The sequence below is a fragment of the Anthonomus grandis genome, chromosome 1 (assembly GCF_022605725.1).
Source record: "Anthonomus grandis grandis chromosome 1, icAntGran1.3, whole genome shotgun sequence".
Taxonomy (NCBI): Eukaryota; Metazoa; Arthropoda; class Insecta; order Coleoptera; family Curculionidae; genus Anthonomus; species Anthonomus grandis.
In genome coordinates, this window is record NC_065546.1 from 3,247,466 (window position 1) to 3,273,547 (window position 26,082).

At 32.0% G+C, this 26,082-nt stretch overlaps 1 protein-coding gene across 2 annotated transcripts in view; it reads right to left on the reverse strand.

The window, feature by feature from the left end:
- LOC126735869 (class A basic helix-loop-helix protein 15-like) overlaps positions 1-26,082 on the reverse strand; it is a 127,269-nt gene that overhangs the window by 72,514 nt on the left and 28,673 nt on the right. The window contains exon 2 of one of the 2 annotated variants that reach the window (XM_050439966.1): positions 17,670-17,897. The exons of the other annotated variant lie outside the window; for it this stretch is intronic. The gene's annotated coding sequence lies outside the window, so the exon portion shown is untranslated. The remainder of the gene's footprint in view (positions 1-17,669; positions 17,898-26,082) is intronic. 2 annotated transcript variants of the gene reach the window in all.

Consider the following 26,082-nt stretch of genomic DNA (forward strand, 5'->3'; position numbering starts at 1 on the left):
TGTTCGCACCTTATAAATTACTTTACATATCAGCTCATACCATTAGATTTTCAATTTAAATGAAAAAATTATATATTCCTTTGCTGCAATGTATGATTACGTTCAAGGTGAGGGAAAATCTTTTGCGAAACAAACTCTATGCAACAAATTCCTTGTTTTGATGGCCTAATCAAAGTATTTTGATTTTTTCAAATTCTAACTAATTTATTTCACACGTTGTCATAAAAAAACATATTATAGAAATTCGTGAATTGCCACGCGGGTGCACGTTACCTACTTTATTAATTTTTTTTTTGCAATAATGGTTTAATGATTGTATTTATACGTAATAAAGATTACGAACAATGTTTAATAAATTATATTATTGTATTGCCGCATTTGTTTTATTTATAGCGATTTTTTAAGATTTTTTTTAGAGGTTAATCCCACACATTTTAATTATTGGGTTTATAATAATTGAATTTAAAAAAAACTAAATATTTTTTTATGCACCAATGCTCAACGCGATCTTATGACACTTCCTAAAACATACCTGATTACAATTACCATTTTCTTATAAAACATGAAGATCTAACACAGCTTAACAATAAATCTGAATGTTTAAAGTTAAATTTAACTCTGCTTCGATGGATAAACAATTTCATTCACAGGACTCGACATACAACAACACCGTAAACCGCTTGATTATTGTCTACAATGTGAAATTTAACATCCTCAGATCCGCTGATTTCCCAGAGAGATGTAAATCCCACTAATTAATTTAACCAGAATTTTATTCGTTGCGCCATAATGAAGATTTTTGTTTATTTTGTTACGGTATTTTACAATAAAATTTATCAGAATTTTGAGCCTATTTTAGGGTCATTAAATTTAATTTCATGAAATTTAAAGCTGAAAAAAATATGAAAAGAACTAGGAACAAGGACAAATCAGAGCGTCTTATTTAAGTAAATAGAATGGTAATTCTTTGAAGTTATAATTGTACCTCTAGGCCGTTAAGGTTAAATAACTTCTTGGAAGAATAAAACTTAGCCTTCAGGAAAAGTACCTTTTAGCTAAATGGAATTTGAATATGTGGCAACTAAAAGATATCAGAACTATTTGTTTAGGTAGCTGTAGTTTTTTTTTATTGCTAGATAGTTATAACAAGTTAAAATAAAATCTGTTATTTTACTTTAATTGCCTCGACAAACTGATGGTCTAAGATCCCACCATATTACGACCTTCACCCATAACGTTACGGGATGAAACGTATCTTTTCATAAAATGTAGTATATTTTAACACATTGAGCCCCGCGTGCCCACCCGTGGGCGTTTGGATTTTACTTCCAGGGACCAAATTTTCATTCTGGATATTTTTTGGTAATAGTTATTTTTTTGCAGTTTATGTTGTTTGTGGATCAATACTCTGTCGAATTTTGGCTGTTTTTGTAATTTTTTTGCGGTGACCCACAGGTAGGCACGTGGTCCCAGAATGCTATTTTACATTTTGGGAATGCCCACCCATGGACACTAGCTTTAATGTGTTTTTTTGTTTCAGAGTTAAGCAAATATGGCTAAGAAATATCTATCGGATCAGGAGTTGGCAAAGGAGCTGGAGAATCTGTCCGACGACGAGTCAAGAGATATAATAGAAGACGAAATTATCGGATTTTCAGATGATTCGCTCGTAAATAAAGATTTTATTCCTGTTGGAAGTGATCTATCATCCGATAACGACTCATCCGGTAATAATTCAGATAATTCTGCCATATTATTATCCGAAGACAAAGACCTATGGGATCACGTTCAAGGAGACCGACTGTCTTTCAGTGAAAGCCCTCAGAATGTTGGTGTTGTTCCAGCTGTTAGTGCAGACTTTGCAGGGAAAGAACCAACTGCATTATTTACAAATTGGAAAATTTTTTGACATTATATTATGGATTTCTCTTCTTCCAATGGCTCAGTTATGGGATTATTGGTCAACCAAATCGTTGTACCAAAATCGCATACCCACAATTATGAGTAGAAACAGATTTAAAGGTATTTTGGGCATGTTCCATGTAAGTGATAATGAGAAGGACAGACCCTCCGATGACCGACTTTACAAAATATCCGAATTTCTTGACATGCTGCAAAAGAAATTTAAGTCCCCCTATATGCCCGAAAAAGACATTTGTATACGTCCTGTTTCGAGGACGCATTTATTTCAGACAATATATACCCAATAAGCGACATCGCTACGGTATAAAGCTTTTCAAGTTGTGTGTATCTGGATACGCCTGGGATTTCAAAGTATATACCGACAGAGAAAAATCAAGTGAATTTGCAGTTTCTGAAAAGATAGTCATGGAATTGATGGAAGGTCTTTTGGACAGTGGCCGCACACTTTTCACTGACAACTGGTACACGAGCGTATCATTATCCAAAAGACTGATTGACCGAAAAACGCAGTTAGTACAATTAGAGCAAACCGCAAAGGTAATCCTCACGAAGTAATAAAGACAAAGTTGAATCGAGGTGGAATTGTAGCTCGGCAAGATAATGACAAAACTGTAGTCCTGAAATGGAAGGATAAGGGAGACGTCATCATGCTAAGCGCCAAACACGATGATTCTGCCGTTACTTTAGCAAAGAAAGGAAAGGAAGTTATTAAATCGAAAGTAATTGTTGACTATAATCAGGGCAAGGCCTTTATCGACTTGTCGAATCAAATGTCAGCATACGCGCCTTTTCTAAGGCGAACTTCAAAATAGTACAAACGCCTAGTGTTTCATCTCATTACTGCTACAACAATAGTAAACGCGTTACATCTTTACAATAAAATAAACAAGAAAAAATCAGCATCACCACTTTCAAAGAAGAGGCAGTTTCAGGTCTCATTGAAAACGACGAAAAACTTAATACTGTTTCTCGTCCTTCCACGTCAAGAACGCAACGCTGCACGTTGAAGGAAGTGGAAGGCCAAAAACGAGTTACTCGAAAGAGATGCACTAAATTGAGCACCATGTCAATGGCTCACAATGCTGTATACGCCCAAAAAAATGCAAAAAAGGTCAATACAATTTGTGTACCGTGTAATATTCCCCTTTGTATTACTTGCTTCCAAAAATATTTGGCTTAAAACTTTAGTGTCAGCAGTTTCTTTGTGGCAGTGTATATTTCGTCAAACGTTAAGTCGTTTTAGTAAGTTTTATTATATTTAGGTTAGTCATTTTTATGGTATTTTAAGTTTTGGTTACATAAGAAAACGACTGTTTTTTTATGACAATTTATTTTTAAGTTTTAAGAGTATTTTTTCTGTTTTAAGGTAATATAACATAGTATATTAACTCAAATGTTGTTTTTTTCTACTTTTATAAACTAAATACCTATTTTTTGGCTCATCCTGGGACCAGACCGTCGTTTGGTATAGGCAAAATCAATGTAATCCATGCTCACGGGTGAGCATGCGGTCCCTGAAAAAGCGATGCGATGTGCCCACCGGTGGGCATGTGGTCTCAGAAAGCAAACTCGAAACACCGGGCACGCAGAGCTCAATGTGTTAAAATGTATTCCGCAAAGGTTGCCTGAGAAATTTTGTGCAAAATATTAATTATTAATGATTAAAAATTATTTTTTTTTAAACATTGCACTCATTCTGTTACGCATTAATTTGTGTACTAATCGAAAGTACGTAACCTGTGAAATATGCATCCACTGGGTTGCCTTCTTTTTTCTTGTGCAGTGACTACGCAGCCAGGTGCGCAGAGGTGATTCGTAATAGTAATTTGCACCTATCGAGTTACGCAATAAAATATTACATTAAATTAAAATGAATTTTATTGCAAAAAATGTGGCATAGGGTTGCTTGCGAAAAACCGACTGGATATGGTAAAGGGGTTCATAAGAAACACAAAAAAATAAATTCATACCTGGGGTAGTTGCGGGGTGGTTTTGTGGGGGTGAAAACTGAAAAAAACAGCTAGAGCATTTTTCTATCGCTATTTCCGGCGAAAGTTGACGCCCAAATGAAAAGTGCTTAATGGCAAAATTGTAGACGATATAAAAATCTATAATTTTTGTAGAGGGCACTTTTGAACAAAACCTCAAAATGTTCAAGATAAATGCAAAAATTGCGAAAATTTTTTTTTTCGTTTTATTTTTTATTTATCCAAAAATTATGCAATTTTCATAAAACTTGGTATTAATATACCCTTTAGTATCCTAAATAATCTCTATTTTTTTTCAGTACTATACAATAACAATTTTTCAAGAAATTCAAGTTTTTCAAAAAAATTACTTTTTTTTTAAACGAAATTTGTTCTTCAAAGAATTGTCCTAGGAAGTTCATATGGGGCTCATTTTTTTTGTTTTTATTTCTACTTTTTAATAAAATAAAGAAAGGTTATACTTCCCATTTGAAAATAAGCCAAAAAATGCAATAAAATGAAATTTTTTTTTTTGCAACAATGAACTTTTTAATAATTGTTAATAATTTTGTAGAATAATTTTACAATGTCTCTTACTGCACATCCGAGTAGCACGGCGATGCGACTGAGTCTAGAATCACTAGAGATGCAGCTGATCTTGAAAAGCTATTGGTATTTTTCAGAAAATTTAATCCGTTTCCAGACACACAAAACCTGATGTCCATCTTTTCCGGAATTGTGGGTAACGAATCGATCAACTGCCATCGAGCGTACGAAGTTGGCATGCAGTCTGTCGAATCCGTAGTAGGTAACAATTTTGAGAATGTTAAATTTTCAAGAAAGAACAGGCTTTTATCACTAAAATGTGTTCAGGCATCGATCAAAGTAAACGACGAGAACATCATAATCGATCCTTTAATTTTATTTCAAAGAATATGCTTGAACATCAGCAAAAAAAGTGAGATGAAAAATTACTTAAAGTGTGAACTTGCGCCATATCCGTTGTCACTTTTTTCTGAAAACGGTATGCGGAAAAATGTTAAATCGCAACTATTTGACCTTTTTACCATCACAGGACCTACACCGGTTACCGAAAACGTTGTACATGTAATCGATGGCGGCTTTTTATTACGAAAAGTTGTATGGCAAAAAAATGATACTGTACAGATTATTATTCAAAAATACTTATCTTTTGTGCAAAATCATTATGCGACGAATTCGTGCATTATATTCGACGGTTATCCAGAAAGTGAGACTGATAACTCGACTGCAAGTTCAACAAAAGCAGGCGAACGATTAAGGCGCAAAGGTTCTTCGAACTTCCCTACATTTCACCTTGAACTGCACACACAAGTTACTCTTTCGCAAGAGAATTTTTTGTCAAATGAAAATAACAAGGTAGAATTGATCAAACACTTAGAAAAAGCTTTTAAGTTTGAAGGTTATTCATTTAAAGTCGCTGAAGAAGATGCAGATTCCTTAATTGTTAATAGTTCAATTGAAATTGCTGAAAGTAATATGTTTACAAATTCAGCAACTCAAGTAACTGAATATAACAAGCAGATCGTCATTGTAGGCCAAGATGTTGATCTTTTAGTTTTATTGCATCAATTCAATTTAAACAATGCACCGATCTACTTTTTGAAAGTAGGTGCAGGAAAAGTAAATGATGCAATTTATTCATCAAAAAGTTTCAAATTCCAGCACTACCAATCTATTATTGCTTTTATCCATTATTTTACTGGCTGCGATTCAACATCTGGGTTCGCAGGGAAAGGCAAAAAAAACAGTGGAAGCGCTCATGAACTCTCCGAATACTTGGCTGAATTAGCAAAGCCATTTTATGAGCCTGATTCTCATCCAACTGTAATAGCTCACAATGGTTGTAATATGATTGAACATATTTACAATTACACTGGAGGAAAAGCAACTTTGAACGATTTGAGATTTCAGCGTTACGAAATCTTAACTGCTAAATCTACATTCAAATTAGAAAAGTTACCACCAACAATTGGAGCAGCTACACAGCATTGTTTCAGAGTATATCATCAACTTCAAATGTGGCTTGGTAACAACTTAAGTGCAACCATGTGGGGATGGAAAGAGTCACTCGTGAATAATAGTACAATTCTTATGCCTCGATACACAAGCTACACGATGATACCCGAAGAGTTACTCAAAAAAATCTTTTGCACCTGCAAAGGTAATTGCAGTACAAATCGATGTGGGTGTAGGAAGCATGGGCTATGGTGCACATTATTGTGCACTAATTGCCAAGATACAGGCAACTGCTCCAATATCGATGAAATAGAGGAAGATTGCATGATTGCAGTGATTCGGAAGAGATTTTAAATGAGTTTGAACTTCCAAGAATCTCATTAGACGCCGAAAATGAAGAAGAATGTCAAGACTCTGATATCAGCGATTATGAAGATGCGGAAAACGCTGAAGAACCAGATTGTACTGGAGAGTCCGACCATGAACAAGTTTCACAGCATGTAAATAAAAAAAAAAGAATAATAAATCAATAAAACAATACGTCGTATTATATAAACTGTACATAATGTAAAAAATTTTCTTGTATCATAAAATCTTGTATCATAAAATGTATAATGTATTAATAAAATTAAATACTGCAATAAATTTTCAGCAATTTTGTAAAATTTTAATCAATTTTGTACAATTATTTCATACTTCATTAAATATTTTTTATGGAAATATGTAAAAACCGCTGATTTCGATCAAAAAGTAGCCAAATTTTGTTTAATAAAATTGATTTGGAATTGGTAAGTTCAAAAAATCGATTCTACCCTTCGAAAATTCTAAAGCGACATCAATTTCTCTGGCTGATTTAGTGTAATATACAGAATACGCGTCGAGGCACGGGATACATACTGGTGGGTAAGCTTGAATTTTCTCCTGCATAAAATAATTTATTGAACTTTACATGATGAAATATATATTTTCTTATGTATTTTTTTCGTAGAATCTAGTGGTGTTATTACTTTTTTGATATTTTAAAAATTTTTAGTAAATTATTAACAATTAATAAAAAGTTCATTGTTGGAAAAAAAAATTTTTCAGTTTTTTGCATTTTTTGGCTTATTTTCAAAACAAAATAGAACTTTTAAGTTGTCTTTCATCGTAAAAAAAATTAGGAGGATCTTCAGGCACTAATAAAACCTTCTATAGATACGATTTTACTATAAGCAGAAAGACTTATAGTAAGACTATTTTAAAAGTTAAAAGTAAATTTTTTTACAGGATTTCACATAAATAAAAAGTGTTTGAATTACATTAAAATAATTTTTAAATATTTATCAGTTAAAAAAATTATCAACAAGCTTAATGCAAAACGAACCTATATGTTTTGTAAATTTTTCGAGCATATAATAAAAAAAAAATTAAAATCAATGTCATTACCATTGCTTTATCCTGACGCCGTTATCATATTTTTTTCCTCCTTTAAAAGATTATAACACGAAATAAGTAAATTATATTTGGAAGCACTTAAAATAACACGGAGATAATATTGTTTTTCGTATATATATTTTTTAATCAGTTTGATTGATTCGAATTGAAACCGTAGTCTCGATCACACTTGGGAAATACATAAATGTATTTAAACTTTATTTTTCAAAAATTTTTAAGAAGGTAGAACAATTAATAATAATAATAATAATAACTTATCTTTTAACTTAAGTTGTACTGGTATTATCAAAGAATCAACTAAATTGTTCTAAAAATAAGAAGTATCAAGAGTATTGTTAATGATAACAAAAAAACGTCTTTAAATGGATCGAGTAAATACTTTTCGAATGGGAGAAGTCACATAACTCGATCTTTAATACATCTCATTAAAGTTTCATGGTTCTTTAATGTTTAGAAAGTGTATTGGAGAAGACCTTTGTCCTACCTTATAGACAAGAAATGGAGAAAGAGAAGAAAGAAGAACTATAATATTCAACAAGCTGAGATGTATCAAACATGATACCTTAGTCTACAAGGTTTTAACAACCATGACTTAAAGATTCCAAGCAGAATGGCAAGCATAATTATTTTTCCACACAATCACAATTAGGAAATAATTAAATCCAGATTAGGTAAATCTCCGAGCTATTTTTCTTAGTTCGCTTAATTTTAGCAGCAGCTATTTTTATTACAGGGGATTTTTAACATTTTGCTTTAGGCATCTGAAATTATTTTGAATTGTATTTCAGATATAATTAACTTTTTAAACATTTTGCATTAATGTTGTTCTTTATGTCTATCAAGCTTTGGAAAAGGTTTTGCAGCCACTTATTAAGTCTTTCAAGAATTTCAGGTAATTTTTTTGCAGATGTTTAAATAAATACTCTCTTTTGAGTTTCTGCTAATGCTCTAGTTTCTTGGGTATTTGAAATAATTCATCATTTAATTGAAAAAATATATATATTTTTAGTTACTGCAGGCTTTAGAAATATTTTTATATTTGATGAATAATATGTCATTTGAATTTTTATTTCAGGTTTGTGGGGTCATCCATTAAGTCTTTCAGATATCTAAAATAGTTTGTCCTTAAATTCCATGCAAGTAACATAATTTATATATGCATTCCAAGTTGTATTTTAAATAATTTTTAATGCCTTGCTTTCGATCCTTAGAAACATTTTTTATACAGGGTGTCCCAAAAGTAGACGTCCAAACGAAAGGAGGAGATAGAGTAGGTCAGTAGCAATCAAAAAAACCCCATATACTATTATTCGATTGTTGATGGTTTAAAAGTTATTACCGTTTTTCTGTTTTTTATAAAAATAGTGTCATGAATTCGGTAAAGAACTCATAGAAAGAATATCCTCACGTATTTGCGTGGTATTTGTTATGAATGTTGCCTTAAATAGTGTACTTTTTAATAAGTAATAATTGCATCCAAAACAATTGCTTCTGTCACTACTTAGAAAATGATAATTTCCCAATGTGTTTAAGTTTTACATACACATTTTTACGTTTGAATTGATGCTGCTACAAAGCACGTGTTCGACCAAAAATAAACAGCTATCAGAAAAAGTTGCTTTATTTATGCAGATTCTTTACGATATAAGAAAACTAAATATTCTTTTTCAAATAATTTTTAAGATCAACATACCGTTTCCCTGTCGCGAATGTAGTTAGTTTCTTTCTGGTTTTTCAACAAATTAGGCTTTATTTCTTATACTTAGACTGTTTGCTGTTTCTATTTTCGAAGTTTTTCGTGCTTTAACTCCTTTGCTACTATTCCAAGTAAACCTTCACCAATGGCTTATAGTTCCCACGAATATGCAGAAATGCACTATGCTTATGGGCTCTGTGATGGAAATGCTCGAGCTGCTGCCCGAGACGCTTTCCCGGTCGAAATCGCTATCCTGATCATAGAGTTTTCATAAATGTGCATCACAGTTACTTGGAAGGCATCATTCCTGGTCAGCCAGGGAGAGTAGAAAGACCTAGAAATGATATTGTGGAATTTGCAACAGAGAATCCAACAACAAGTGTTCGTCGCATAGCAAGACGTTCGGGACCTCCCAAATCCACAGTTCATCGAGTCTTACAAAGAAATCTGTTATATCCTTATCATGTGCAACGTGTTCAAGCACTTCTGCTCACTGATTATGAAAAAAGGATTCAGTTTTGTCGGAAAATGCTGCAGCGTAATAGAGAAGACTCTAATTTTTTTAAACACGAAAATATGTTGTGGATAGTCCGGGGAATCTGTACTTTTTAACAAAAAAATTGCAACCCGCAAACGAACGACTGGATGTGGTAAAGGGGTTCATAGGAAACATAAAAAAAATAAATTCATACCTGGGGTAGTTTTGCGGGGGTGAAAACTGAAAAAAAAACAGCTGGATCATTTTTCTATCGCTATTTCCGGCGAAAGTTGACGCTCAAATAAAAAGTGCTTTACGGCAAAGTTGTAAATAATATAAAAATCTATAATTTTTGTAGAGGGCACTTTTTAACATAACCTCAAAATGTTCAAGATAAATGCAAAAATTGCGAAAATTTTTTTTTTCGTTTTTTATTATTCATTTATCCAAAAATTATGCAATTTCCATAAAACTTGGTATAAATATACCCTTTAGTATCCTAAATAATCTCTATTTTTTTCAGTACTATACAATATCAATTTTTCAAGAAATTCAAGTTTTTCGAAAAAATTCCTTTTTTTTATACGAAATTTGTCCTTCAGAGAATTATCCCAGGAAGTTCATATGGGGCTTATTTTTTTTGTTTTTATTTCTACTTTTTAATAAAATAAAGAAAGGTTATACTTCCCATTTGAAAATAAGCCAAAAAATGCAAAAAACTGAAAAAAATTTTTTGGAACAATGAACTTTTTATTAATTGTTAATTATTTATTAAAAATTTTTAAAATGTCAAAAAAGTAATAACACCAATAGGTTCTACGAAAAAAAATACATAAGAAAATATATATTTCATCATGTAAAGTTCAATAGATTGTTTTATGCAGGAGACAATTCAAGCTTACCCCCCAGTATGTATCCCGTGCCTCGACGCGTATTCTGTATATTACACTAAATCAGCCAGAGAAATCGATGCCGCTTTATAATTTTCGAAGGGTAGAATCGATTTTTCGAACTTCCAATTCCAATTCCAAATCGATTTTATTAAACAAAATTTGGCTACTTTTTGATCGAAATCAGCGGTTTTTGAAGTATGAAATATTTGTACAAAATTGATTAAAATTTTACAAAATTGCTGAAAATTTATGGCAGTATTTGATTTTATGAATACATTATACATTTTATGATACAATATTTTATTATACAAGAAAATATAATACAATATTTTATGATACAAGAAAATTTTTAACATTATATACAGTTTATATAATACGACGTATTGTTTTATTGATTTATTAGTCTTTTTTTATTTACATGCTGTGAAACTTGTTTATGGTCGGACTCTCCAGTAAAATCTGCTTCTTCAGCGTATTCCGCATCTTCATAATCGCTGATATCAGAGTCTTCACATTTTTCTTCATTTTCGGCGTCTAATGAGATTCTTGGAAGTTCAAACTCATTTAAAATCTCTTCCGAATCACTACAATCTTCCTCTATTTCATCGATATTGGAGCAGTTGCCTGTATCTTGGCAATTAGTGCACAATGATGTGCACGATAGCCCATGCTTCCTACACCCATATCGATTTGTACTGCAATTACCTTTGCAGATGCAAAAGATTTTTTTGAGTAACTCTTCGGGTATCATCGTGTCGCTTGTGTATCGAGGCATAAGAATTGTACTATTATTCACGAGTGACTCTTTCCATCCCCACATGGTTGCACTTAAGTTGTTACCAAGCCACATTTGAAGTTGATGATATACTCTGAAACAATGCTGTGTAGCTGTTCCAATTGTTGGTGGTAACTTTTCTAATTTGAATATAGATTTAGCAGTTAAGATTTCGTAACGCTGAAATCTCAAATCGTTCAAAGTTGCTTTTCCTTTAGTGTAATTGTAAATATGTGCAATCAAATTACAACCATTGTGAGCTATTACAGTTGGATGAGAATCAGGCTCATAAAATGGCTTTGCTAATTCAGCCAACTCACAAAAACACAAGCAGACGCTGACTGACTGTTTACTTCTATCATATGATGCTCCAAAATAAATATGATCGGAGCAGCCATGATCTAAATATATAAGGTCTGCTCGGTAGCTTCGTCGCTCCGCCCACCTTCAACCGGTTGGGTACTTGCCCCAGAGACAACCAAAGAGACGTGCAACTAGATAGAAATTTTTATCCTATTGTTCTTGCTCTCTTTAATCTGTATATATTGTATTTCGTAGTCTCTCTCTTCCCTTATAAAAGGTGAGCTAAGGTGGCGCCACAATACTAATCTTTCGCAATGCTAAATGTATTTAATTATCAGAGCAGTCAAGAGAAAACATTCTTCCATCTCCGTCTAAATGCATGCAAAAATACGGGATAGCTTGTGTCCAATTCTTTAGTATTTCTACAATTATAATTAAGTACGGCAACAGTGCAATCCTTGCTCAACATGAACACGTGAATTTCAATATGGCTGAATAGTTGTTGTTGCTGATTAATTTTGTTCTGTTTTACATCATTAGTTGAGATTTTGGACGAGTGCTTAAATTTTACGTATTTTATTACCTATCGGATTAAGGTGAACTTAGTTACAGTAGTTAGTAGTTGTAGTTTTTTGTAGGATACAGATTTTAGTGTTTTGACTTGTGTTAGGAACAGAAATATGTTCATAAAGGTAATTGTTAAGGCTGTAGTTAAAATAGGTATTCCATGCTAATTCAAAAGGAAAAATTAAGAGATTTGAAAAAAAAACATTAAAAAAAAATTAAAAAACTAACATAAATAGTCAAATGAATTTAATTTTAATAAAATAATTACAAGAATAACATTTATTCGGACTATCTGTGCTGACTATTTGCTGCTATTTTAAATTTAGCTGTAATTTTTTTTGTTGTACTCTTTTAATTAATTTTTATTGATAAAAAAATACTGCATCATAAATAATGAAACATGTGTATATGTATTTCATACATATAGAAATTTAACAGTATATTCATTATTATAGAATAGAACGGACTTATCTATTCTTTACAAATTAGCAGAAAAACAGTTCTACCACTTCACCAAATCAATTTCATTTATTCTGGATAACTGTTTCGCTAACGATATTAGCATCTTAAGCAAAACATTAAACTTTTTTTATTTTAAGTGTTACACCAAAGGATATATTAATTTATTATTAATATTTATTATTATTAATGGATATTTATTATTATCGAGACATTATTCATCTGCAATTCAATGATCTTTCGAAGGTAATCTCATTCCGAGCTGCAACATCAATACCTATAATAAGTAACTCCAAACAGAAACGGGATATTACACATAAAAAATTTACACACTATATCGCGTTTTAATTTAGAGGTCCTGAAATATGTGAAAATCGCCGATTTCGATAAAAAAGTGGCCAAATTGAATTGAAAAAAACCTATTTGGGATTTATAAGTTCGAAAAATCAATTCTGCACGATGATAATTATATAGCGACATCGACTTATATGGCTGATTTAGTGTAATGTACAGAATACGCGTCGAGGCACGTGATATGTACTGGGGGGTAAGCTTGAATTGTTTCCTGCATAAAACAATCTATTAAACTTTACATGATGAAATATATATTTTCTTATGTATTTTTTTTTCGTAGAATCTAGTGGTGCTATTACTTTTTTGACATTTTAAAAATTGTTAGTAAATTATTAACAATTATTAAAAAGTTCATTGTTGCAAAAAAAAAATCAGTTTTTTGCATTTTTTGGCTTATTTTCAAATGGGAAGTATAACCTTTCTTTATATTATTAAAAAGTAGAAATAAAAACAAAAAAAATGAGCCCCATATGAACTTCCTAGGACAATTCTCTGAAGGACAAATTTCGTTTAAAAAAAAAGTAATTTTTTTGAAAAACTTGAATTTCTTGAAAAATTGTTATTGTATAGTACTGAAAAAAAATAGAGATTATTTAGGATACTAAAGGGTATATTTATACCAAGTTTTATGAAAATTGCATAATTTTTGGATAAATGAAAAATAAAAAACGAAAAAAAAAAATTTTCGCAATTTTTGCATTTATCTTGTACATTTTGAGGTTATGTTCAAAAGTGCCCTCTACAAAAATTATAGATTTTTATATTGTCTACAACTCTGCCATTAAGCACTTTTCATTTGGGCGTCAACTTTCGCCGGAAATGGCGATAGAAAAATGCTCCAGCTGTTTTTTTCAGTTTTCACCCCCGCAAAACCACCCCGCAACTACCCCAGGTATGAATTTATTTTTTTTGTGTTTCTTATGAACTCCTTTACCATATGCAGTCATTCGTTTGCGGGTTGCAATTTTTTTTTCATGAAATATGGTACAGATTCCCCGGACTAGGAGTGATGAAGGCAGTTTTAAAAGAACAGGGATATTTAATATACACAATTTGCATTATTGGAACTATGTTAATCCTAATATAGTGAGAAATGATCGTTTTTAGCATCATTTTTCAGTCAATCTATGGGCAGGGATCATTGAAGGCAAATTAATTGGACCATTCGAGCTACCAGGAAGACTTAACGTCGAAAATTATTTACATTTCTTGCAACATATAGTTGGATCAATGGATCTTTGCGTTTACGTCATCAGTTGTCAAACCAGCATCAGTAGCGGCGGCATTTTTAAACTTAAAAAAAATAATAGGTCTTCATACCCAATTTCCGTGGCGGCGATTTTCGCCAGAGATGAAATCTGCGATTCTTTGAAATTTGTTTTTAGTATATTGTCACTTTTAGGGCAGCTAATTTATTTATAGCTATATGCTATCTATTTCAACCTGCTGTTCTTTATTACTGGTAGAATATTTCTTTAAATTACTCACGTCTTTTTTACTTATAAATGCAATAGGTACCTTATACACAGTATCTTTTAGGACCTCATAAAAGTTATCATAAGATTTGTTTTTACTTCACAATAAAATATTTATAACAATTTTTTAATAAAGAAAGATTTTCATCGAAAATAGACAGTATTCATATTATATAACAATAAATTTCCATGAACTTTATTCCTTTAAAGCTCATGAAAAGCTTTGTATAAAGGTTTGAGACACAATTATAATGTTTTCATGAGCGTTTTAAACAAAACCATTATTATTTACTTTATTGCAGTCCTATTTCTAAAAACAAGTTATTGACAAAAAAAACAAAAAATGAATCATTTGTACCTCCATTCAAATTTTTCTTTTTTTCAAGAGATCTAGTTAATAAGAGATACTTATTATGATAATATACTAAAAGAAAATATCAATAAGTTTAAGATAGAAAATTCAGTTATGAATAATCACTGTCACTATCTTCCGAGCTAGTTTCACTGTTTCAGCTAATCAGAATTTAGGGTATCTCTTCAATAATGACTTCCTTATCATACCAGTCCTTGATTATTTTTTCAGTGTGGTAAACCTTAGCGTTCCATACTTCTGGTGTACATTTCTCTAATGATTTTTTCCACATATCCAGTACATTTTCATCTTTATGAAAATGTAAAGAACTTGTGTCTTTATGAAAGAACTGTTTGTAAAACAGAAAAAGGTTTGGCAAAAAACTATTTCAATAGAGCTTCAATCAAACACAAAACACAACGATAAACAATAAATAAGAAAACAAAACAAATCAAATTTCTCTAAAACTCTTTGGCAGAGAAAGCAAAGTCGAGAATATAAACAAACATGGTTGCTTGTGGTTGCAGACGAAGATCTAAGATGCACAAAGAACTTTCCACAAAATGTACTAATCATGAGGTGTTATTACAGCAAATTCTAAATTAAAACTTGTTTTATTTACAAGCCGTGGTTTCCTTTGTTCATTAGAAGAAAGTAATTTTTTTATTATCTAAACATAAAACATATATTATACCAGTATACTTCTATATAAAAGAATTATTATATTTAGTGCATTTTTGCGAAAACGGGCACCCTCCCGGAAGGAAATAATCGCTTTTAAAACCCGACGGGAGCCAATGATGTTGAAAGTTTATCATAGACATGCGATCGGATGTTTGTCCTTGTCTAACTCATAACTGTCACTCCGATCGCAGGTCAAGTATTTTGAAGACTTACGTTCTGTGCTCTTTCTCATTTGATATGTCTGAATTAGAAAGAGAGCGAATGAGAAATAATTGTATTGAGTTGAATGATAGTTTAGTGACGTGAACGCAAAGATCCATTGATCCAACTTGAACGATTTACTTGAAGACGTATCTGTAGCAACACGGCGAGACATGTGGCTGCAACACGACGGAGCTCCTGCTCAATTTGCCCGAATCGTAAAGTAAAATCTTGATACTACTTTTAATAATCGATGGATTGGAAGGGGAGGAACTATCCAATGGCCGCCGCGTTCGCCTGACCTGAACCCCTTAGACTTTTTTTTATGGGGATTATCAAAGAACTTGTTTTTATCAATGAAAGCCAGACTGAAGTAGAACTGCGAAGAAAAATGAGACAAGCGGCCAATGTTATTACCAACAATGACAGAGCCTTTCGGCGCATAAAAAGTAATTTCATCCTCCGTTGCCGAATGTGTATTAGGGCAGGTGGTTCGCATTTTGAATATTTATTGTGATGTTTAATAGCAATAAATTCTTTTTTTTTTCATTATTTAAAATTAGATTATTTAGTATCACAATATTTTGATTTTTGTCCAAAAACGATTAGTTTCATAAAAATGTCAATCAAAAAAGACTCGTATCACTTATCTGAAAGTATTTCACCATATGAGAATCTTCAATAAAAAAGTAACTTTTCCTGATAATTTTTAACTTTTTGTAGCAAATTTGTTTCTGGCAGGTTCACTTAAAAGGCAAATAGTTTTTAAATAAAAATTAAACATATTGAGAAATTATTTTTTTCTTACTAGTGAAAGAAACAATTATGCATCCAAATCATATTTATGAAAGGGTGCACTCCTTAGGGTCACACTCGCACTAAATACTAAGTAAATAAATTATGATATTTTTGTAATAAATTTTGTGGATGATGCATGAGGCGATTTTTACAAAAATGAGAAAAATGGAAATAACTTTTAAGCCATCAACAATCGGATAAAAGTATATAGGGTTTTTTTGATTGCAAATGATCTCCTCTATCACCTCCTCTCGTTTGGACGTCTACTTTTGGGACACCCTGTATATGAGTAATACTATTGTAAATTATTTATATCAATTTTTAACTTTATTCTAGAGTTTTGGAGTTATCCTTTCAGTTTCCCAGTTACTTGACATAAATTAAAATTCTATTCAAGACATTTTTCGTAATTTATGTCTGGACCTTCCAGGCATTTTAGATCATTGTGATGATATGCAAATTATGTTTTATATGATAAATACAAAATATGGCCAAGATTAGCTTTATTTCGTAATGAGTACGGACATAGTCATTCTCATGAACATTTCCGAATAAGCATTTATTGCGCTATCTAACATCATGCTCAAAAACGTGAATTCCTGAATGGTTTTAAATTTTATTAGTTTCAGTCATCTTGATTTTAAATTATATATCGCAAAATGTATTTCTTAATCTACCAGTGGCTTTCGGATCTTAAACAAAGATGACAGCTTCAGAGTTTTCCTCTAGATTTATCAGATCTATTTACTAGTATAGCTCATTGGACTCTCGAGAAGTTTATTGAGCTTAATTCTTAAGAACACCAGTCAACTTTCCAATGATAAGGGTAAATTTGATAAAGAATTCATAAATTATTTGAAATCAACTTATTAAAATTAATCAAAATGTTGGTTTAAGAAAGATGATGATATAAATGTTACTTTTGGAGTATTTATGTATAAATAAATTTAGGTCTATTATACTGCATTACTTATTAAGTTTTATTCAAGGTGTAATAAATTAATTTCAGTTCAAACCAATTGCTCATCTAATTTTCTATTAATATTGTCTCATTGCTTAGACCTTTTTGTCCAAGACCAATACTCAAGCCACTAAGAATATATGGGAAGATGATATAACTAAATGTTTTCGTAAATATAACTTACTTTTCAAACTAATTGGAATTTAAGTGAAAAGTAAGGAATTTAAGTCTGATTAGAAATAAAATGGATCCAAAGACTATTGACGCTAGTGAAATCTTAATATTAAGTAAAAAAATATTTAGTATTACATCCAATTTCTATAGTTCTAATTATTAAGTTCTATTTTTTACCTTGCTTAGATCTGTTAAGACTTAAAATGTCGATAGAGTTTCTTCACACGAATAAATTAAACTTCGTCCAATATCATCCGTGGCAGCTCCAAACTTATTTGACAAACTATTTATTATTTAATCATTGTGTTATCCAGTCTGACCACGAACGATATGTAAAATAAACCACTCGATACGGGCACGAAACGTTGTATTTTTCGCCGCTCTCACACGAACTCTCGAACTACACTGTCAAAATAAAAATAACGGTTAAGGTTGCCCGATTAATATTTACAAAATAACAATGTATAATAACGTGTTATCAAAAATAATTTTGCTTTAAAATAATAACATGTGTATTTTCACGGGTGATAACGTCAAGCAATCTAACAAAAAAAAATAAAATAAAATACGCGAGATTGTGGATTACGTCAATTTAATAAAATAATGTTAAAGCAACTGTAGCAGTTTCATAGATGCAGTGGATTTATCGGAAAAATTGTATTTATTTTGGGGCTACTGTACTAACGTAATCTTTTGTAATCAATGGATGACGGTAAATAATGCAAATTAATGAAGAACTAATAAAATGGTTTTAATTAGTTAAGTTAGTAAGAGTTTCCTAGTTTTTTTGTCACTTAAAATAAAGGATCTACAAGTAATTGCATTCCTTACAGTTGGGGATATATGGTAGTAAAAGCTCATGAGAATGACTTAAGATGAAAATAATTTAAGTAATTGTAAAATCTCATTTGTTTTCCAGAATTCACGTTTTTCTTATCCTTTGATAAGGCGTGATACCCTTCGAACTCTTTTCAACTATCTAATTAATGCAGTTGGCATATTTTTCTTTTATATAAAAAAAAGCTCTTATTAGTATTACAAATTTAGGGAGTGAAGGAATAAAATATAATTTTTTTAAATAATTTTGTCTCATTTTTAAATATGTCTAACACAATTAGCAGTAAAAGTACAACAAAAAATTATAATAGTAATGTACTTTAATTACCAACAATACTACATTAATAATACAACATTATTTATAATGTACAGATAATTAAAAAGCTAAATAGAAATTGCAAAATAAAGATAACTAATCATAAAATATATCGATGATAACAAAAATCAACTATATGAGAAGACAACACAACATTTATCTAAAATTAGAATTCATATAAAATAATTGAAGAGTATGTGTGCAAAGCGAAGTAACGCAACAATAAAAATTTAATAAAAAGGACAAAACAATTAAACAATTAAGGTGGTTAGATATGTCGGGTGTGGTAAGACATCATTATACTACTTCTCTAATAAGGTTGTCAATGTCAAATATTCCAATTTACAGGGTGTGCCAACAAGGTGTACGGCTAAGATAGCACCTTAACTATACAAGGTAGAGCAAAAAGTTCTACAGCAAAGTTGTAGGGTTGACAAAAACCTACGAACTAAAATTAATAATAGTATGTATACTGGGTGTGTCACAAAAAAGTTAGTATAAAATATGATTTTTTTTAAATGGTTATGTTATGGTACTAAAATGTGAGGCAAAAAAAAACTTTACTTTGGTATAACGTTTTTAAAATTTCCGTGCAGCGTTGCAACGTAATTAATTTTTTATGTTATTTTTTGCCTTTTAGAGGGTTCGTTTAAAAAATCATAATTAACTTAAAATTTATTCTGCGCCTGTGAAACTTGTACCACAGTTAGTCTAGGGTACCTCCTCTAGGCTGACTGTTATAATTTGTAATTTTTTAATACAGGGTGTTTTTAAAGAACTTTCAAACTTGCTGAAATTAAATACCCATTATCTCAAATTTTTCACATATAACACCCTATATATTTTTTTCTAATTAAGTTTGTCCCTCATTTGAGGTATTTACTTTCATTTTTTATTTAATATGTCCTATAGCTTAACCAAGTACTTTTTGAGATAATTTAACTTTTCTGTATCTTATTATTATTATTATTATTATTATTATTATTATTATTATTATTATTATTATTATTATTATATAATAATTATTACATAGGGTAATTCGAGGGTAGATGGCCCAGGTTTTAAAATGTCATGGTAACATTTCTATATGTTGAATTAGAATTACTGTTCATTTTTTTAACGAATCTTTCTTTATTGAGTTTAGAAACATGTATTAAGTAATTAAATGCATTAAAAAAATAAAACTTATAATTCAAAAAAAAAAATAAAAATAGTTTACAAAAACCAAAATAAAAGGTGTTTTGGCCAAAATGTCACTTTGTTTTGCATAGAACCACACCACAGTCGTGGCAAAAGTTCACAAACTTGAAGCAGGAATCGTGAAACCATTTGGAGCAACGCAAGCAACTAATCCAGTCGTCAGATTTTGTGGTTTGGGAATATATTTCGCCACAACCGGTGCAAGCTTGGTCATCGTAGTCCATATCATTTGAAGAATCATCCAATGTCGGTGGCTCTAGATCTTCGTCTGAGGATGAGTCAATGAATGATGTCTTTTGGCAGCTTTCTCAATTTTCTTTTTGGTCACTTTTGGCTTCTTCAAAACTGGTTTTAATTTACTGGTCTTTATTTCTTTCTGTGTTTTTTTAGACGCTTTGTTCTTTTTTTTGCCACTTCTTGTCTCTGTAGTTAAAATTTCGGCCAGCTGCTTACTCCTTTTGCGAACCGAATTAATGTTAGCGAAAACAACTGGAACGGGTGAGATTATATCTAGCATTTTTCCAGGGGTACTTTTGACGGGAGTATTTGCATTAGTTTCTGTAACCGATTCATTTTGTTTTTCTGGTACAGAATCATCTTCAGTCTGCCAACTGCAGCAAGGTTGTTGATTATCATCAGATAAAGCTTTGGTAAAACTTTGAGAACTACCATCTGGAATTTTATTTTTACCTGCATCGGGAACCTCAAGTACGATATTAATTTCAGTCAAATAGGCGTCATCTGGGATAGCAGAACGATTAAATGGCATAATTCCCGTAGCCTTGAATGACGAAGTTCCATTATTTATAGTTGCAGACTTATTCCATCCTTCAAATTGTAATCAAGTGAGCTTTCGTCCTGGATTATTTTTAATATATAAACTGCAAGCTGAGTAGTAGTTTAATTTTAACGATCTAAAAAAACATCTATCTAGTGGTTGTAAACATTGCGTCGTATGACTTGGCAAGTAAAGCAGTATGATGTTGTGTTCAATACAGTATTCTAGCATCTCAACGTTATTGCAGTGTGAAGCATGACCATCAAGCAGTAACAAAACTGTCCCTGTCGGCTTTCTCGGAACGAACTGATCTTTGAACCACTGAAAAAATATGTCACTATTGACATAAGCTGATCTTTCTGATATATAAACCAAAGATCCCGGAGGCATCCCATCCTCGAACTCTTGCTTTTTGTTTTTTCCATTCATGACGCAGGTTGGGAGAAGAAAAACGCCTTTCGCATTATAACAGGCTATAACCGTAATGGTTTCTCCCTTTTCACCGAAGCTGATACTTGCGATGTTTTTAGATGCTTTCTTAACAATAACATGCCCCGGCTTATTATTAAGTTGTAAACCCGTCTCAACCATATTGTAGATGTGTCCAGATTTATTCATAAGATCATTCTCGGTCATAGTATTTTCTAGTAGCTGAAAGTAAGTCAGCTGTTCGGCCAATCTAAAAGCCATACATCGCACATCAGTTCGAGTAGGAGAAAATCAATTTTTTTGAAGTTTTAGGATATGTGTGGCCAACTTTTTTTCAGCAGCTTCGCCTAACGTGGAGGAGGGTCCAAGAGGACCTTTCTTTATATTGTCTGCCAATTTTCTTCTTCGTAGAGTGGTTGCCGGTACCACAAAATTACGAGCAGCCTCATTAACTCCCATTCTATTTCCATTAACGGCTTGAATGGCGTCGGCTAACTGTTGTTCGGTCCAACTAGCCCTGGAACAACTTCCAGTATGCTTGTATTTGGTGGTCATATTGAAAAGAAAAATAAATATTAATGAGCCATCTCACCTCAAAAATAAGTGAACCATCTATCCTCGTTGTGAGAGGAGAGATGGCGCACCTCAAAAACTAAACACGTTTTGAAATATGCGCCATTTTAAGGTTATATAATAAAACTTAAATATTTTTACTTATCTGACACGATATTGTGAATCAAATTATTGTTAAATTTAAAGCTCACTAGCACAAAGAAGAAATTCCGACAAATATTTTTGTACTATACGGATCACGTATAAATTGATATTTAAGAAGACATTTAACCGATGAACACAAACGGTGCGGTGGCATGCCTGATATGAACTGAAGTACCTCAGAGCACAGCCGCTCCCCTTTAACGTTAGCGGCAGTGCTGTAAAACCATTGCGCCATCTCACCTTCTGCGCCATCTATCCTCGAATTACTTGAAAAATTAACTAACACAATTATTCACCTAAACTGTTAAAAAAAACAGCAAAATTAAATTACATACTAGGTAGGTAGGTATTTACGTATTTTTGCATAAATGTACATCGTTACAATAATTTTAAATTTTAAAAATCAATTACAATTATTATAAATTGTGTTCAATATGACCTCCTAAATTTTGAACGCAAGCGTTTACCCTTTTTGAGAATGAGTCATTAACCTTTTCCAACATAATTGGCTTGACTGTTTAAAAAATCTCCCGAATTTTATTTTTCATATTTTCACTTGTGGTAGGAGTTGTTTGATAGACTTTTTCCTTCACATATCCCCACAAGAAAAAATCCAGTTTGGTCAAATCTGGGGACCTTGCGGGTCAAGTCTCCCTATCCACCGGTCATCAAAATGCTCATTTGAAAAATTTGTAACAGCATGGCTATAATGAGCTGGAGCGCTGTCATGCTGAAACCAAATCCTATCTCGAACATGGTCAAGCAACGTTTATAGAAGGACCTTAAAATCGTTTTGTAAGTAAAAAGTTTAAATACATTTCGCCTGTAAGGCGTCCATTAAAAAAGTCGGTCCAATAACGTAATGTCCTATTATTCCTGCCCCAACATTAAGCGACCATCTATGTTGATGATGATTTCTCCGGTGAAGAATGGATTTCTGGTGTCGTAATAATGAAAATCATGTTTATTAACACTGCCATTATTATGGAATGGAGCTCCATCCGAAAAAAGCACAAAATTATAAAATTCAGGCTGACGAATCTTATTTTGCGCCCACTGACAGATAGCCATTCTTCTTTCATAATCCTGCGGAAGTAATTCCTGCAACAATTGCATATGGTAAGGATGGAATTGTTCGCTTCGAAGCGTGATGCCTGATATTGATGTTGCACTAAAGGGTAATTCTTTAGCAAGCTGCCTAAAGCTTTTATGAGGATCTTTAACGACACTTAAAGCTACTGTCATTCTGTTCTCCTCATTTGTAACTGGCTTCACCCGTTCATGTTTTTCATAAATTACACTTTCAGTTCTCTCAAATCTTTTTTTTAGTTTTTGAAACACTTGTGCTTGAGGATGTCTCCTTTCAGGATAAAGTTGCGCATAAATTCTAGATGCCAAAAGGCTATTTCTTTCAGCAGCTCGAAGGGCATATATCATATCAACAAATTTCTCACGAGGAAAATTAACTTTTATGATTATCTTGATATAACTTAGTTTTTAGTCCAAGTCAATGTTACATAAAAAAATTAAATTTTTAACTCAATTTAATTAAAAAAAAAATTAATATCAAAATTTTTAAAAACAAAAAGTCACTTTGTTTTAAAAATCCTCATAATTTGTATAATATTAAATAAATATTAGAAAATATATAAAAGACCACAAATACCTTTACAGAAAAACTCAACAACAATAAATTTGTTCAAGGCCTAAGATCAATCTACATTAATTTAATATTAAACCAATTATAAATTCCGTGACATTTATAATATGTTAATCCCGACCAGTTTGTTACACATAACAAAATAATAATTATACAATAATTTTTCAAAAACAAAAAAAAAATCAAAAATGCAAAATTGACTTGAGAGGACAACCACTCGAATTTAAACATATAAAAGGCAGTTGAAATAAATGCCAAATCGCCGAATCGGTTACCGAAATGTTGTTAACCTTTTTAACGTGCTACGTGTTATTTAAAACCGGAATTGCGCCTCTTTAGCAATGATGTGAATGTTGCCAAAAGTTTTTGGTCGTTGCTGCAATTTATGGCGATTAACGGTTATTAAAAACCATTACAATTTTACAAGTACGCATGGGAAACATGCGCGGCCATTTCACCTTTTATTAAAGGTAACCCAGATTCGTCGTAAATAGCTGCTCGCTTTGTTTCTTCGGGGAATTAACATTATGTGTCTTTAATACATCAATTTAATTCAGACAAGATGTGAAGAGAATACGTTATGAAATAATTGAAATAAAGATTAAGTGGCATCGAAAGATTTATGAATAGGAAAAGTGTATTCACAGACGGTCGTAAAAATTTTATTATATATTTTACTGCATTTTTCTTATGTTATTATATAGGAAATAGCTTAGAGAAATTAGTATTTAAATATAAAAAGTACTGAAGGTAAGGAAAGAAAAAGAAGAAAAATATGAATCGTATTTCTTTAACTTGTGCATACGTATATTTTATACAGGGTGTTTCAGAACTATGGGATCAAACTTATATACTGGGGATTGTTCAGTGCAACAGAAGAATCTATTTGAGTATAGGAACCCATGTCCGGAAATGCGTCACTACGCCACTACGGCCCTTAGATGCGTTAAAATTTATAAAAAACATTAATTACCTAAATAGGATCTGCTGCATTTATTTTTACCTTTTGTACATGATACCATAACAACAATTGTTTAAAATCAACGCTTATCAATGTCAATTCTCAATATCATGTTTAAAAATTTTAAAGCTTACAATTTTTAAACATTTATTGCTAATGGAAAACTTTACCAATCAAGAATTGGCGGATATGCATTTGGCATACGGAGCAACAAACTGTAATGCACGAGCAGCATCTCGGTTGTATTATGAACGTTATGCCGAACGACAGCATCCTGGATACAAAAAGTTTATTGCGGTTCATCGGCGGCTCGCTGAGACAGGCATGTTTAAGACCAAGATGCATGATACTGGTGTTGCTCGAACCGTAAGAACGGTCGAATTTGAAGAAGAGGTGCTTCAGCGAGTTGCCGATGAACCATCAAATAGCACACGTGACGTCGCTAAGAATATGAATACGAGTAACGCTTCTGTGTGGCGGCTACTACACGAGCAACAACTCCACCCTTACCACTTCCAGAAAGTTCAAGGTATGACTGCAGCCGATTATCATTCTAGAGTTCAATTTTGTCGATGACTTCTGGATCACATCATTGCACAATCAAATTTTTTTACGATATGTTTTGTGGACCGATGAAGCCTCTTTCACAAGAGACGGTATTTTTAATAGTAGGAATAGCCATGTTTGGGACGAAGAAAATCCCTATGCAATTTTTCCAAGAAAACATCAGAATCGTTGGTCTGCCAACGTATGGGCAGGCATTGTTAATGATTATTTAATTGGGCCATACCTTCTACCAGAACGGTAATCAGGACCTATTTATCTACGTTTCTTGGAGGAAGTTCTCCTAGAACTCCTTGAAAATGTTCCACTAAACGTTAGACAGTAAATGTGGTTTCAGCATGATGGAACGCTGGCTCACTTTGTTGTACAAGTATGCGAGTATTTATCTCAGCGGTTCGGGCACCGTTGGATTGCCAGAGGTGGAACAGTTTCTTGGCCTCCTAGGTCACCCGATTTAACGTCGCTCGATTTTTTCTTGTGGGGACATGTAAAATCTTTAGTCTAGGAAACTTCAGTAGAATCAGAGCTAGACTTAATTGGACGAATAACAGCAGTATTTAATATCATTTAAAACGAGGATCAAATTTTTAGTGTAGTCCGCCGAAATCATGTGCGGCGTTTAAATCGGTGTATTGAGGTTGGAGGAAGACATTTTGAATAATTGTTGTGATGGTATCATGTACAAAAGGTAAAAATAAATGCATTAGATCCTATTTAGGTAATTAATATTTTTTCTAAATTTAAACGCGTCTTAGGGCTGTACTAGCGTAGTGACGCATTTCCAGACATGGGTTTCGATACTCAAATGAATTCTACTGTTGCACTGAACAACCCCTAGAAGTTTGATCTCATAGTTCTGAAACACCCTGTATATGAAATTAAAAGGAACAGAAAGTGAACAAAGATTATAAGATTCTAGGACTACTATTACTCTTTAAAATATGTGCAAATATTCTATCGAGTAATAAAAATAAGGCTGAAATTGATTTAATAGGCACTAAGTAGTTTCCAAAAAAATAAGCTCACGTTAATTCATTATATTACAAAATTATTGTCACTTGTAATTTTTATTTGCCCCATTTTCCCTTAGCAAATATTGGAGACAATATTTATTTTGCAAAAACGAAA